The sequence below is a fragment of the Grammomys surdaster genome, unplaced genomic scaffold (genome assembly GCF_004785775.1).
Source record: "Grammomys surdaster isolate TR1022 unplaced genomic scaffold, NIH_TR_1.0 217, whole genome shotgun sequence".
NCBI lineage: Eukaryota > Metazoa > Chordata > Mammalia > Rodentia > Muridae > Grammomys > Grammomys surdaster.
Genome location: NW_021604662.1, coordinates 3,649,005 through 3,664,192, shown reverse-complemented (window position 1 = coordinate 3,664,192; position 15,188 = coordinate 3,649,005). Strand labels below are relative to the sequence as shown.

At 36.4% G+C, this 15,188-nt stretch overlaps 1 long non-coding RNA gene across 2 annotated transcripts in view; it reads right to left on the bottom strand.

Moving 5' to 3' along the window:
- The window catches only part of LOC114625408, an 86,624-nt gene extending 71,739 nt beyond the window's left edge, over positions 1-14,885 (bottom strand). The window contains exons 1-3 of one of the 2 annotated variants that reach the window (XR_003712075.1): positions 14,782-14,885; positions 13,868-13,915; positions 12,678-12,722 (exon numbers count right to left, since the gene is read on the bottom strand). This is a non-coding gene — a long non-coding RNA (uncharacterized LOC114625408). The remainder of the gene's footprint in view (positions 1-12,677; positions 12,723-13,867; positions 13,916-14,781) is intronic. The other variant, XR_003712076.1, reaches the window with a different exon arrangement.
- Positions 14,886-15,188: the final 303 nt, after the last annotated feature.

Sequence of the window (15,188 nt, the reverse complement as noted above, 5' to 3'; positions counted from 1 at the left end):
TGGAAATTCCCCTTACAGAAATCCCTACTGTCAAACACTATCTCTTACTGAGTCATTTGCTCCTCTAACTGCCTAGAAAATGGCCTCTTCCAGTGAACTAAATAGCATCTCAAGTTGCTTGAGAAATCTAATGCATCTCCTTCACCACGCAATCTGTTCTCTTTTCATATGTAGCATTAAGCCCATTATCCTTAATTCTACACCCACACAGGCTGCTACCTAGGCAACAGCATCCCCAGATAACATTTTGGTCAAACCAAAAATTTATCCATCTTTGTGAGTCAAATGGGTGGCTAGTATAATCAAATGTATTAAAACTGACTCTCAAAAAAGCTTTAAATGGAAATTTGCAAAAATAGATAGAACCTCAGTCATTGTTCAAAAGGTAGGCAATATATGTGTGGGGAGATGTTTTGTCAGCTGTCAAACCATCATGAGAAGATCTCCATATAAGACAGTTTTGTCTGCCCTCACAATTCAATTAGCAACTGAAAGGTACCAATGGTTCCAGAGGATTTTTCTGTTCTTTAGAAGAAATATCAGTTTGGGATCTCCCAAAAACAGGTACAATTTATTTGGTAAGTGGTCCTGGGAAGAATTTTGAGTGGAAAGGAAGGAAGAAATGAGGTATGGATGGGGTTTGGGGAAGGGCTTAGCAATGCATTAATTAGCTATTCATTGCTTTGAACAACTGGGGCACAATCCCACTGGATATTCTTTGAAAACAATGTAGACCAGATCTCAAAACTGTGTGATTGATAGTGGACAATTTTAGTATAGTCTTCCTATTCTTAATTTGAAGGTTGAGGGTTGAGGTTAATTATCATGGTTTAAATGTTAGACATTCATGCCCTGGAGAGAGAGAAAGACAGAGAGAGAGAGAGAGAGAGAGAGAGAGAGAGAGAGAGAGAGAGAGAAAGATCCTCCCCTAACAAAAATTCTATCAGCTACTGGAGCTATCTGCAGTGACCTCAAGACTCCATTGCAGTACTGAAGGCAACTAGAAACATAATGAAATTCCCTACCAATTTCAACACTGATCAATAAAATTTGCAAGAGTTTCCAACATGCACCCAAAAGAACATGATTTGAAATGGGACAAATGGGGAAAGAAGAGTGCAGGTTTTATTCAGAACCTACACTAACTACATTGACTTTTTTTTTCACAGCTCAGGAAAAAATAAAATCTATTCTCTAAGGTGACATTTTTGACAACAGCATGTATGTACTTTATGTCTTTACAGAGCACAAGAGAAGGTGGTATGGTGAGAGGAAAAAGACACTACCATGTCAATAAAAAGTCAAAAGAAGACTCACCCCACCAGACTCCCACTCAAGAAAGACAGAAGCCTCCACTTTGCCCCATTGATATGGTCACTGTCATCTGAATGCTAAGTGGTTGCCAAAAAATAACAACAGTCAAGATATATAATGTACCAAGGGTGAAGAGAAGATGATTCTTGGGCATTGTCCAGATGTGGTAAGCATCTAACTCGAACAGCAACATCTGACCTAATAAGACTACTGACAAGCCCTCCTCCCATTAATTTTATCTACCCTTATTTGATTGGCCTACATAGTGGAGTGACTCTGAAGAATGAAACAATGAGAAAGGAAGACAGTCCTATGGTCAACCCCACGTTGTGCAAGGCAGAAAGAAACACAGTCAGAGGATGCAGAGGTGGATAAAGAAGATTCAGGGAGAAAACTATAAATGACAACCTGACTAAAGCACAAGACTTTGAGTAAGACTTTCCGTGCTTTCAGCAAGTTTTCTAACTTTTCTGTGGTTCAGTTTGTACAGCTATAAAATGAGGATAATACTAACACCTACCTCAAAACTTTTCCAACTTAAGTGAACTGATATTCATAATGCTTTCAAAGCTATGTCCAGCAGACTATATAGTAGCTTTGGAAGATCTGCCAAGTCTGAAGACAGACACTATAATGGGGGTAGAGAGTAAGATGTTGAAAAATATTATCCTAGACAGAAAGGAAAGAGGTAGAATCAGTAACCAAACACATTAGAATCTCTAGAAATTCTGTTTAACAATGTCTAATGATGACAGAAATTATTATATCAAGATTGCTTGCATAAGTCTGAATTCTCTGCTATACTCTAAATTTCTTTATTAACCCATTCTTGTTGAGCTCAACATATGTGTCAGGCACTGCTCTAGACACTAAAGTAGACCATGTAACATACAAGTGTGCCCTCATAAGGCTTTTGTTATGGTAAAGGGTATCATACAGAAAGATAAAGACAAAAGTAATATAAGAAAAGTGGTCATGAAAGCCAGGGGCAATTATTAAGCAGAAATAAATAAATAAATAAATAAATAAATAAATAAATAAATAAGAGGGGTGGGGATGATCTGGGAAGGCTTTACTAATAGTGATATTTGAACACATGAGTACATGAAAGTGGAAGGCTGCATAGTGAAAGGAGCATCTTTGACAGCATGATCACTGAAGAGTGTTAGGAAGAATTTGTGGGCCAGTGGAAGTAGAGGATGAAGAGGTAATCAGAGGGAAGAGGGAAACTGTATTAGGTAAACCCTAGGGCAAAACGCATTCACCTGCCAAACTCTGCAGAGGACAAATTCCAGGCTGCAACACTAAGAAGTTTAATCTGCATCTGAGGATGAGACTGAGACAGAAGAAATGTCTTAAAGATTCCTCAGATGACAGATAGAAAGCAAAATATGAGAACCACTGACCTCAGGTTTTCAAGGTCATTAAAGAATACTCACATTTTGTGAGATGTGAAGCCACAAAAGGTTTTCAACTGAGAAGAGACATGATTTGTAGTTTCTAAAGCTCTCTGGCTGCTACATGCAGAATGGGCTAGCTGAGAGGAATGACACAGCAAAAACAGTTAGGAAGCAAAACAATGTCATTGATTTTTCTCTAGCCTCAGCACTGAGCACATTTGCAGCCATAAAATTAATATCCCAAAGACAATCCCCATGCCTGAAACCTCCAGAGCTGTGAATGGTTTAGTACTGTGATTCCTTCCGAGAGGTGCCACATAAAGTCCAGGATGTTCAGTGAAATTCAAATTATGTATTGAAAACTCAGCAGTCTCAGCATTGCCAGATACACATAAACCAAAATTTGTTGGATTCCAATTCGAGTATATTCCCCCCCCCCTCTCTCTCTCTCTCTGGGGGGAGGGTTTGAGGGGTGTGTCTGTGTATGTATGTGTCTGTGTGTGTTAGTTAACTGGACCCTGCTTATGTTTTCTTTATCTGGCATTTCTACCGCCAAGGCTTACTTAGACGAGGATTTTTCCTCTAATTATTAGATGCAGAAATAAAGCACTGTTTTTTATGGATCTCTATCATGATTATCCTACATTATATTTAAGGTTCCAGTGCCTACCCTGTATTGTACACGTTGACGCATCCTTTTGTTATCTCAGAGACTAGCATGGAAACAGAGGAACAGAATTATTTGACCATCACTGTGTTACCTACGCTACTGGAACAGCATGTAGTTCATGCCCAGCAAATAGCCGTGGCAGGATGGAAGGAGGAAGCAGGCATAAGAGGGAGAGAGGAAATGAATCAATACTGCATGGGCAGAAAATGAGAAAAAAGTAATGACAAGATTTTCTTCAGAAGGAAAAGAAGTTTAGAAAGCTCAATTCTGAGGGGTTTTTCTACCTTCAGGGCTTAAGAGTAGAGGTTATACTCCTAAAACTGTAGGAGGTGTAATTGGACAGAAGTTTCAATGAGAAAGAAGAACCTTAAGAAAGGTCAGAATGGTAAACGGGAAGCGTAAGTAAACAGTGGAGGGGAAATGGTTGACAAGCGCGATTAGTGAGGAGGCTCACTTGGGTGAACTTGCAATTATCTCCAACCAGGCTCAGTATCTAGGGATGCCAGGCAGTTCGGGAAAGGGGCTAGGGCTGAAAGTGCCGAAGCATCTAGGAGCCTAGAAAATTGATTCCTAATTCAAGATAACCGAAGAGTCGGGCTTTATTAGAAGATAAGAGGATCTTGGGGGAGAAAGTATTAGATTTATCCCTGAAGAACAAGCTGAAAACTAAATCTTAGTGCAGAAGACTGTAAAGGAAAATAATATTGCAGTCAGAGAAAAAAAATTGAGAGTTCGAGTCACTGGAAAGGGTGAAGTGATATCAGAGCAGTTAATTCCCCGTCTCTGAGGCAAATCCATCAGTTTGGATGCTATCCGTACCGTTTAATGACTGTAATTATGGTCAAGTTGCTTAAAATTTCTGTGCCTCAGTTCCCACATCTGTTAAAGCAGATCAATAACTTTACTTATCACATAAATTCTGTTAATGTACAAAACTTACACCAGTGTATATTGGATAGTTCGTGTCCACTATTGGAACTATGGGCATGGATTTTTAAGTGAAAATGAGCATGATAGTCCAAAATAAAACAAACAACAACTACAAAAAAAAAATCAAATGGGTTTCCTCGTAAGAAACAAACCATAAATATTGCAATGAAAACCTGGAAATGAAACAAACATAGAACACAAACAAAAGCCTTTTTAACAGAACTGAGTAATACCTATTTTTAGAATATCAGCAATTGTATTTCCAAAGATAAAATTTTAAATAAAACTACTCATAAAGCACCAGATAGTCACTATGGTGCTTTGGTAAATACTTGTTTTGTGTTTGTTTTGACACAAGGTCTCCAGACTAGCCTACAGCTCCTTCTAATCTTTTAGTATGTATATTTGTGCATGTGTTTATATTCATAGGTATGGGTGCAGATATACACACGCCATGGTGTACTTATGGTGGTCAAAAAACAACCTGGGGTGACAGCCTTCTACCCTGTTTGAGACAGTGTCCCTGTTGCTGTTCACTGCTAGGAACACCAAGATAACCAGATTTGGACTTTTATAGATTCTCCTGTATGTACCTCTCATCTTGGCTTAGGAGTGCTCAGGTTACAGATGTGTAGCAATGTCTGGCTTTACATGGATACTGTGGATCTGAATGTAGGTACCTAACTCACTTTTTCATCTCCTCTCAAATCTTCTAAAGTATTATAATTACAGATGAGCTTCTCGAAAAGAATGGTTTTAAAGTTTCGTATTAGTTGTGTAGTACACTAGTAACTCATTAAATATTTTTAAATAAATGGGTAAAATAAGCAAATATCAAGTATATTTATAGCCTTTAGTGTTTATCACTTATTAAATAAAATTTATTTTTAATTATATATACATATATATATATATATATATATATATATATATATATATACACACATACACACACATACACCCCTTGTGCATATGAGCACAGAATTTATTTTAATTAGATGTATATATGTGCATCTTGTGTACATGAGCTTAGGCACAGGTGCTCATGAAGGTCAAAAGTGGGCATCAGATCTCCTGGAGCCAGATTTACAGGTGGCTATAAGCTGATGTGGATTCTGGGGACATATCTAAGGTCATCTGCAAGAGCAGTACATGCTTAACTGTTAGCAGCCACCTTAAAGTCTACCCATGCAAAAGTAGGCTAAGAGTTCAAGCTTGTTGCTAAAAAGCAGAGAAGCAATCCTAGCTTTGAGGTTTTAGGGACCCATTGAAAAGGTGCAGATATCTGAATCAACTGGTTAACAGGTTTTCCTCCTGTACCATTTGTTGAATTCTAATGCTGCACAGGACAGGAAGCTAAAAAGGAAGCCTATGGATAGCAGAAGGATAAATTTGACTAGATTTCCATGGAAAAGAGTTTACAATTTAGAATGGACCACAGTAGAGGAGCTTCACACAATATCACAAATCCTCCGCTGGAACCTTTGGAGAACCATTTTTAGAAACATTTACAAGAAAAATACATAAGTAGATACTTAAGAAAACATAACCCACAACCTAATCTTAACTTCATTTTCCAGATACATTGGCAATCATCCCCCTTTATCCATTTTGAAGAGTAAAAGATGAAATCTCTGGAGAAAAACAGAATTACTTGGACCCTCTGAAAGTTCTTATTTTTAATATCTGAAATTTAATCAAATAAAAAGTTGTGTGTGTGTGTTGTATTTGTGGCTGTTTTCTAATTTGTTTGGGTGGGGTTTTTTTGCTTCTTTTTTTTTATTGGATGTTTTATTTACATTTCCTATGTTGTCCCCTTACCCCATCCCCCACCCACCCCGGAACCCCCAATCCCCTCACCCCTCCTCCTTCTTCTCTGTGGATGTAACTTCTATCTACTCCCTCCCACTCCCACCTCCCCACCCTCAAAATTCCCACCCCCTTTTTGCTTCTTTTTTAAGAGAGAGAGAGAGAGAGAGAGAGAGAGAGAGAGAGAGAGAGATTGATAAATGATAAATAGAAAGCAACAACCCGTACATTCAAAAAGCTTAGTATACTCCAAAAAGACAAAAGACAAAGAAAATCAAAGTTGTGCTCATAATAGTAAAAGTTGCAAAAATCAAAGACAAATAGAAAACCTTTAAAATCACACATTGTAAACTACATGAAGCTCGTACATTATGATCTATAACTAACTTTTCTAAGGAAGTGATAGAACCCAGAAAGTAATGGAATGACACTTCTAAAGTGCCCAGAGAAAAGAACTGCCAACTTCAAAGGCAATACAAAGTAAAATATTCATCATATGTGGGTGAAATAAATATGTCTACTGGCAGAGACTGAAAAAAAAATCATCACCAGCAGGTCTACTATTCAGAAAACACTAAAAATAAATTATCTTAAAAGAAGAAAATAGTTTAAGGGAGAAATGTGGAAATTCAGTACAGAACAAAACAATGTAACTCTAAATGAGTTCTGAATATATATATTTTTTTATTTTTGGCATACATATATATATATGCCAAAATAAAAATTAATTCTGTGCTCTTATGAACAGGATGCATATATACACACTGAATTAAAAATTAATTTGATTTTGTAAATAATAATACATACATTTACATATTATATATAAAATAAATATGTATAAAACAATGCAAATATTTTCTTGAGTTTAATATATATGTATGATTAGATTGCATAATAATATTCTGAAAGACAAAAAGAAGGAAAACAAAAGTTTATTCTATGATCCTAGCATTGTCAGAAAAGTAGACAAAATGCATATTAAATTAATTAAATCAAGGAAGCATGCTGTAGATCTTACAGTACAAAAATCATTAAATAAATAGTAAAATTGTGCAGCTATCTTGCTAATTGTAAAGGAGAAATAATATATAGTAATATAGAAAGAGTATAAACTCAGATATATCAATAATGGCATCAATGATTAGAAGAATAAATCCCTAATACATGCTGACAACAGAGTAAATGCATATAAAGTTTTTGATTAAAATTATGTAGAAAACAGATATCATGTAACTAAAGAAAAGAAAGTATTAGTATACTGAGATCAGATTAAGTATGTATTAAGGTAAAGTAATATTTGAGATTAAGAAAGATGTTTTACAATAATAGGGGTAATGTTCCAGGATGATATTAAAAGAAGCCAATAGCACAGCTTCAAAATATGTCAAACAAAAACTTACAGAACTAAAAGAGAAATAGACAAATACATAACAATATTAAGAGAATTAGACTTAATTGGTCATTTGTACAGTAGAAAGTTAAACTTTTCTTTTTTTATTTTAATATTTTTTTACAGTCTAGACCTTATCTCCCTCCCAGTACACCTTCTGACTCTTCCTCATCCCATTCTTCCTCCTCTGTCTCCAAAAGGATGTCACACACCCCCACCCGCACTCCAGCAGACCTCTCCACTCCCTGAGGCCTCAAGTCTCTTGAGGGTTAGGTGTGTCTTCTTTCACTGGGGCTAGACCAGGCAGTCCTCTGGTATATATGTGTCGGGGGCCTCATGAAATACTTTACTTGAAAAATTTCCCAGTCCATTGGTTTTTATTTACTGTGTATATTGGCTGTACATACTCCATTCATTTAAGGCTGTATGTCAAGTGTTTTACAAGCAACAAATTAAACAGAACTACAATTAACAGTGCCATAATAAACAGGAAGAAATAAAATATAATCAACTTAAATCAAGTGGTGGAATGAGGTAAGAAAAAAAACTAATTAAATCTTTATTTAAACAAAAGATTAATAGTTTCTTTCTGATAAAATATTACATTTTAAAACATCACATGAAATTTGTAATTATAGAGCAAACTACAAAACAAGTACATAACATGTGTAATTATGAAAACACACACAAAAAAAAACAATAGAGAAACTTTAAAGGTATGTAAACCAAACAAGTCCATTTTAACTCAAAATAAGATTTGTAGACTTCTGCCAACAACAAAATATTAGGTAACTTTGATAGATTCTTCCCATAAGAATCACTTAGGAAAAGATGACACAAATTTTTCTTAGTTTTATTGCTTTAATAGGGTCTCATTGTTACCTCAAACTCACAGCAATCCTTCTGTCTCAAGTTTCCAGAGTGCTAAAATCACAGGAGGATGTCACCACCCTTGGCTTGACAGAATATTTTTTTAGTCTGTTTAAAGGTTTCACAATATTGTTATGTATTACCTGAGCAAATTCAGGTGAGAATGGATGTCCTCTGAAATGAATCTTGTGTTTAGAGTGTATATTACAAAAAATAATTGATGGTGCTGAGGGGAGAAGCTGAGAAGCTAAGTAGTAATTCATTAAACCTAGTGAAAGTGAATGAACAGACAATGGCATATAGATCATCTATGAAATGTGGGGTGGAGTTAAGGAAATACCAATTAACCTTCCTCACTGTGATGTTTGTCTATACTATGATTAGCATGAATGGGCGCATACAGGCTCTTCCATGGACATCTTCTAATCCATTTAATCTCTGAAACTGAACTGACATGATTTGCCCCATTAGTGGCTCTAAACATCTGACTAAAGTAAAGGAGAATCTTCTCTAGAGGAAGGAATATTATCTTGGATCTAAGATCACTTCTACCAACATTTTTTTCCAAATAAGTTGTCTAGTATGTATGCAGAAGCAGGCAGGCCAGAGACAAGGCAACATGAATTAAGATGAACAAAAGGAAGAGAATAACAAGGAAAGATATTAGAGTTATCAGACAAACATTTTGAAGTAAAAATATATGCCATATTTGGAGAACTCTTGAAGACAAGTATAAGCTATGCAAAAGAATCAAAGTTCTTCTCTATACACCAAAAGTTTATGTATCAAATCCAAAATTAAGTAGATGATCTTTGAACATTGGTATGTACACCTATCAATTCATTTATTTAATAGGTCTATACTATATACTTTTCAGCGTAAGCTATAATTAGAGTAGAAGGGAGATGGGAAAATAAATTAGACATTGGCACGCTGTTATCAAGGAATATATGGTTTGTAGCCACATTCATCACAGAAATCATTCTAGTCAAAAAAGCTATAACTGGAAATGCCTCAAGGTTTTCATTATTGTCTTCTAAAAGGCAAAGAAAAAGAAGCAAGTTGTGATGCTAAAATTATATGTTCCTAAATCAGTTCTGGAAGATAGTTGCTAAAGATGGATGGATGGGAAAGAGACCATCATTACTATAGATAAGACTCAAGACAGTGCTATTTTCCTCCAGAGGAGTCTCATGAGTACAAGAGGTGGTCACTTTAATCTTGAATGCCAAGAGTAGAGGCACAATCATTCATCCCCCAAGAGTGCAATAGCTTTAGCGTAAGTTCTGTGATCACCTAGCACTTCAGGTCAGTACCATTCTTCAGCCTACAGAAAATGCATTAGAAACATGGCCCCAACTACATTTGAAGCTGTATTGATTTGGAGACTGTGAAAGCAATATATTTCTTTTCAATTTCTTTAAGATGGGAAACTGCTTGAGAAATCCTCAGATAAAATAACCCAGCCTCAATACTGAGTGGATAGTTGACTTAAAGTATAAGTTACTTAACATCCAACATAAATATCTCTCCTAGAATTTGGAACTTGGAAAGGAACAGTTATTTCTCAGAATCATGAACTTCTCTTAGATGCATTCATGAACAAAGAGGCTAAAAGCTAGTCTGTAAAAAGAAAACCTGCCTTACATATTCTTGCAATCTGTTCCAAATATACTACTGGTACGTTGTTTATAAAGGAGCAGGAGGTGCTAGGAATGTGGCTCGTGTGCATGACACTTGTCTATCATGCATGAAATTTTTCATTCAGTTTGAAGTATTGAATAGAAAGTAAAGGGGAAAAATACCTAGAAAGAGCAAGCCTAAGTCCACAGCCTTTTCCTGGTGCCAGGGCAGGAATGCATGCATCATCTACAATTATTGGCCTGTGCTCAAACACTGAAGGAGTCTGCTTAGATTTGAGAAATCATCACTGATGAACTAGTCTCATATTCTCATGGCATATCTCTGGCCTGCAAGCACCACCAAAATGTATCACATGCTGAGACAACATCAAAAAGTGGATTAAGATTATCCTACTTCAGCCAACACAAGCAATGTTAGGAGATGCTAGCTAGAATCAAATTCTGTATACTAGAGCTATTTCAGAACTTCATGGTATGTCTAGGTATAGGCATTGTCTTAGTTATGGTTTCTATTGCTATGAAGAGACACCATGACCATGGCAACTCTTACAAAGAAACACATTTAATTTGGACTGGCTTACAGTTCAGAGGTTTAGTCCATAATCATCATGGCAGAAAGCATCCTAGCATTCAGGCAGACATGGTGCTGTAGAGGTAGCTGAGAGTTCTACAGCTTGATCAGCAAGCAGCAGGAAAAGAGAGTGAGCCACTAGCCCGGGCTTGAGCTTTTGAAACTCCAAAGCCCACCACCGCCTAGTGATGTACTTCCTCCAACAAAACCACACCTATGCCAACAAGGCCACACCTCCTAAGAGTGCCACCCCCTGTGGACCTATTGGGGACATTTTTATTCAAGCCACCACAGAGATGTTAGCACATACCCACTTTTAGATTTTACCAGCCTGAAATTAAATGCTAATATGAAGTCCTAGAATTATGATTCAATACTACTACCATTCAGTAGGGACTGTATACCATGCTATGCTGCCTGATATTGTAGTAGTCTTGATAAAGGCAGACCCTTGTCTGCATAGACAAATGTTGAACTAGATTATCTACAGACACAGGGGCCTGCACAACTTCAGGAGCACATTGAGGCCCATGCCGCAGTTTCACTGAAGCAGCCAAAAAGTGAGTCTGTTGTATTGGAGTGCTGATTTGGCTCCTGTGTTGCAAGCTACAGATGTGCTACACTGGGTTGAAGAACAGGTAGTGGAGACAGCTATGTGATCAAAGCTGATAATAAGATGGGTTGCATAACCACAGGGGCTAGTATGGTATATCAGAAGAGGTAGAAGTTCTCCAGGCTCACCCCAAAGACAGTTATGATTCAGGGCAAAACATGATTTTAGTCCACACTGTGCAAGTCTTAGGCTGATTCCAGGGCTTATCAGGAGCTCTCTGAGCCTTAGCTTGCATTTAGGGTTTTCATATTATACTGCATACTTGGTCTTGTCATAATGGGCTTAGTCCTGAGACTTGAAGCAAAGTCTTGTGTTAGATTTTCTGTACTGCTCTTCAGGGGATGAAATCACTCACTCCACTCTACCACTAAGGTTGGAGAAGGGGCTGCTGAAGCAGTTTCTTATTCTCCCCATGCCTAAGGCAATTCCATATTCTTAGTCTACACATAAGCATTGGTCTTGTAGGAAAGACTTCTGGCTTTGCTTGTCTCTGAATTTTATCTTTGCAGTCATAGTCCTGGCTTTCAAGTTTAAAGCCTAAATTTACATCCCCCTCCCTTCCTCAATAGGAAGGTATCTCTACCTGCTTGGGGCTGCTTGGAGTTGAGGAAGAACTGATGTAGATAATATTTTCATTTCTGCCTTCTTCTATACCATCTTTTTGTTTTGTTTAGTCAATTGATAAGGATTGAACTCAAGGTAACATCCCTTAGAATTTGGATTGTTGTTATATGGAAATACATGTATATATCACTATCAGACTAAATCAATAATATCAATGGCTCATAAAATTCTGCAAGTAATAGTAATCTGGGCTGTCATAGTTTCTCTAATCAATATGAAAAGTAAAGCCAAGATTGAGTAAGAAGAAAAACAACACAACAACAAGGAGAACAAGAAGAAAAAGAGGAGAAGGAGGTAAAAATAGAATGTTTAGGTGTGATAATTGGGAAAGGGATTGGTAGGAATAGAAGTTTGACAAAAACATATAAAAATATCTGAATTAAGTCAAGTATTTGTATGATAAATAGATGCTTTAAAACATTTTAAATTGTCCCCAGAATCTGAACAAATAGTATACTGTCTTAATATATGTGGTTAAGAATTGGGGATCTTATGCTAACTTTGCCAAGTATTCTCTTAAAAATCATCTTCCATCTATTAAAACCACAATACTTACTCTCTTCAACACGCTTAAACTAAAAAGAATTTTTCTGGCTAATTTCAATGGAAAACTGTGCTATTTACCTGGTCTTTCCATTTTATGGAAAAAAGACTAGAAATGTCAAATGCTCATACCTAATAAAGGTTGCCCTCCTTAAAGATATCTGAGGAAATCTTTCAGCTTAGCTTTAAAAAGACTTTTTAAATTCAATATTTAATTTATAGCACAGAAGAAACTCAACATGATTAATACTTAACAGTATTACATAAACAGTTCTATATATAGATTTAGAACATACATACCCACAGAAAGGTTCAGAGGGTTCTAGTAAATGGATAACACCATCACTAAAGGGATAAGATAGAAAGTCTGTTCAGGTTGCGATTCACTCTATCTCATCATGTTACTGTAGTAGTGTCTAAAAATATATTTCTATATTGACCAATGCAGGTCCAAATTGACCCTGCTGGATTGGCTCCTCTCTTCTATCAGAGGTGACATATTTTGCATTTGAAAATAATGTAAGCTTCTAAGTGGTAATTTCTTATTATTCTATATTTAAAATCCACAAACTTCATCAAACGTATTCCCATTGCTCTATTTCCCTCCCTATTTGTTACTATACAGATTTGTATGAATGAAGGGTATGAATGGGATAACTTCTGCAATATAAAAAGATTAAATTCTCTGCAACATCTTGTTAGTACAAGATCCCTTAAAGGCAAAACTCTTATGATGGGGTTGCAGAAGTTCTGAAGATTTCTCATCTTCAGGCATGAAAAGGAATATTTATGGATTGATTGTTATTGCAAGAGTTACTCCATCACTCAGACTTGCCTATTTGAATGTTCCTCATTTCTTATACTCACATAGATCCCCAAAGGCAGCAGCTGAGGCAGACCTATAAAAATATGGCTGATGAAATGTTCCATGTCTCTAACATTAAGTGACTGATAATGGTGAACCCCCTTTCTTGAAATAAAAAGACCCAAATATCTTGTAAGTATGAAATTCTGGATGCAAGGGTTAGACACACGATGGGATAGGGGGTTCTCTAAATTGAGAAGCATAGTACTGGATCATCTTAACAGAACCCATTCATGGATGTAGATTGAAGAATGTATACACAAGTCAACTGGACCACTAATCCACACTATAACTTACTTGGCCAAATGGAAGCAAAGCTGCCAATTAGCTGACTTTAAAATAAAGAGATCAATTTGTGTTATACAGACAGGACAGATGCATACAATCAGTAAGATCCTGAAGTAAGGATAAGGAGACCAGAAGAATCAGAACCAAAGAGAAAACATCCTAAACAATTCAACCAACTGTTACTAACTTTCAAGTTTGAAGAAGAAGCCCAGAACCAAAGAATGTTAGCCACTTCCAAAAGCTGTAAAAAGTACAGAAACAGTGTCTTCTTTAGAACCTCTAGAAGTCTTTTATTATCATATTGCTTTTCCATTTCCTTTAAATTTAATGACAGTACCTTAATTTTGTCCAGAGAGACATCATTGCTGACTTCTCACCTTTAAACCTATAGGAAAAATAAATGTTTGTTATTTAAAGCTCCTAAATTTGTAGCAATTTGATTCATTTGATAATTAATACAATTATTGGAATATTTTGGACTATGCTGTGAGTTCTTTTATGTTAACAGTATGTTTTTCCAAAGTTGGCATTGAGTACAATGTTCACACAGTATTAATGCATCTTCTTCCACATCATGCCCAAGATGCAGAATGCCTGGGCTTTCCTGGATGTAGTACAAGGAAATGGCTAACTTGTTTCTTCTATCCCAGGATGCTCTCAGCACAAATTCCTGGGTTCTATCAACAGAACGTTGGCTTGAGGAAAGATAAAAATGAGAATTTTCAAATAAATAAATAAATAAATATCCAGAAGATGCTGATGTAGATTCTGCTGCTTAGGGAACCACATTTCAAGTCCTCCTGGTCTGGCAGAAGAGAAAGATATATAAACAAATAAAATATCTTTGTACAAAATACCTATAATCTTAAATATCCAAAATAAAATATAACTTTATATCCAGTATGTCATGCTACACAAAAAGTACAGCCATCAGCATAAACACATGAAAAATACATTTAAATAGATTAAAAAATAAGTTCAAACAAGAAAGGGGGATAGAAAAGTCAAGAAACATATCTGGCAGAAGACTGCCTGTTGGAAAGACAAAGAGGGAAACACCTAGATTCTAGGATGTGGAATGTATACAACTGAAAAAAAGGGGTAATTGGGAAGAAGTGGAGAGAGAGAGAGAGAGAGAGAGAGAGAGAGAGAGAGAGAGAGAGAGAGAGAGAGGCTTTCTACCCTAAGTACATCAATGTGCTATTATCCCAAATGCTAGGTTTACCTGCTGATATTAATACACAGACTTACATATCAGAGAGTGCATGTGAAAGCTGCATTTAGACAAGTGAGAATGCTAATGAGACCAGAAGCAAAGATAACAGGAAAAAGACTCCTCCAGAGACATCACTTCCTGCTCTGTAGTGAAAGAAATGGCCTGGAGAGCTTAACTATGAGGAAAGCACTTGAGTTACCAATTAACCTTTATATTCCTGGTTACAAATTAACTATAAACAGTGAGGGAAGACTGTGGAGATTGAGAGAGTGACTGCCAGGGTTCAAACTTACAGATTTGGTTAGCTAATGAAACTATTCACGAGCAGTGAAGACCCTAAATGAGTTCTTCTCTGGGAAAGGCAATGCTTTTCTGTTGCAAACTCATAGTTTTTTCTTAAGGTGCCCAGGTTATAGGTACAAGATGATCAGATGATAACTAT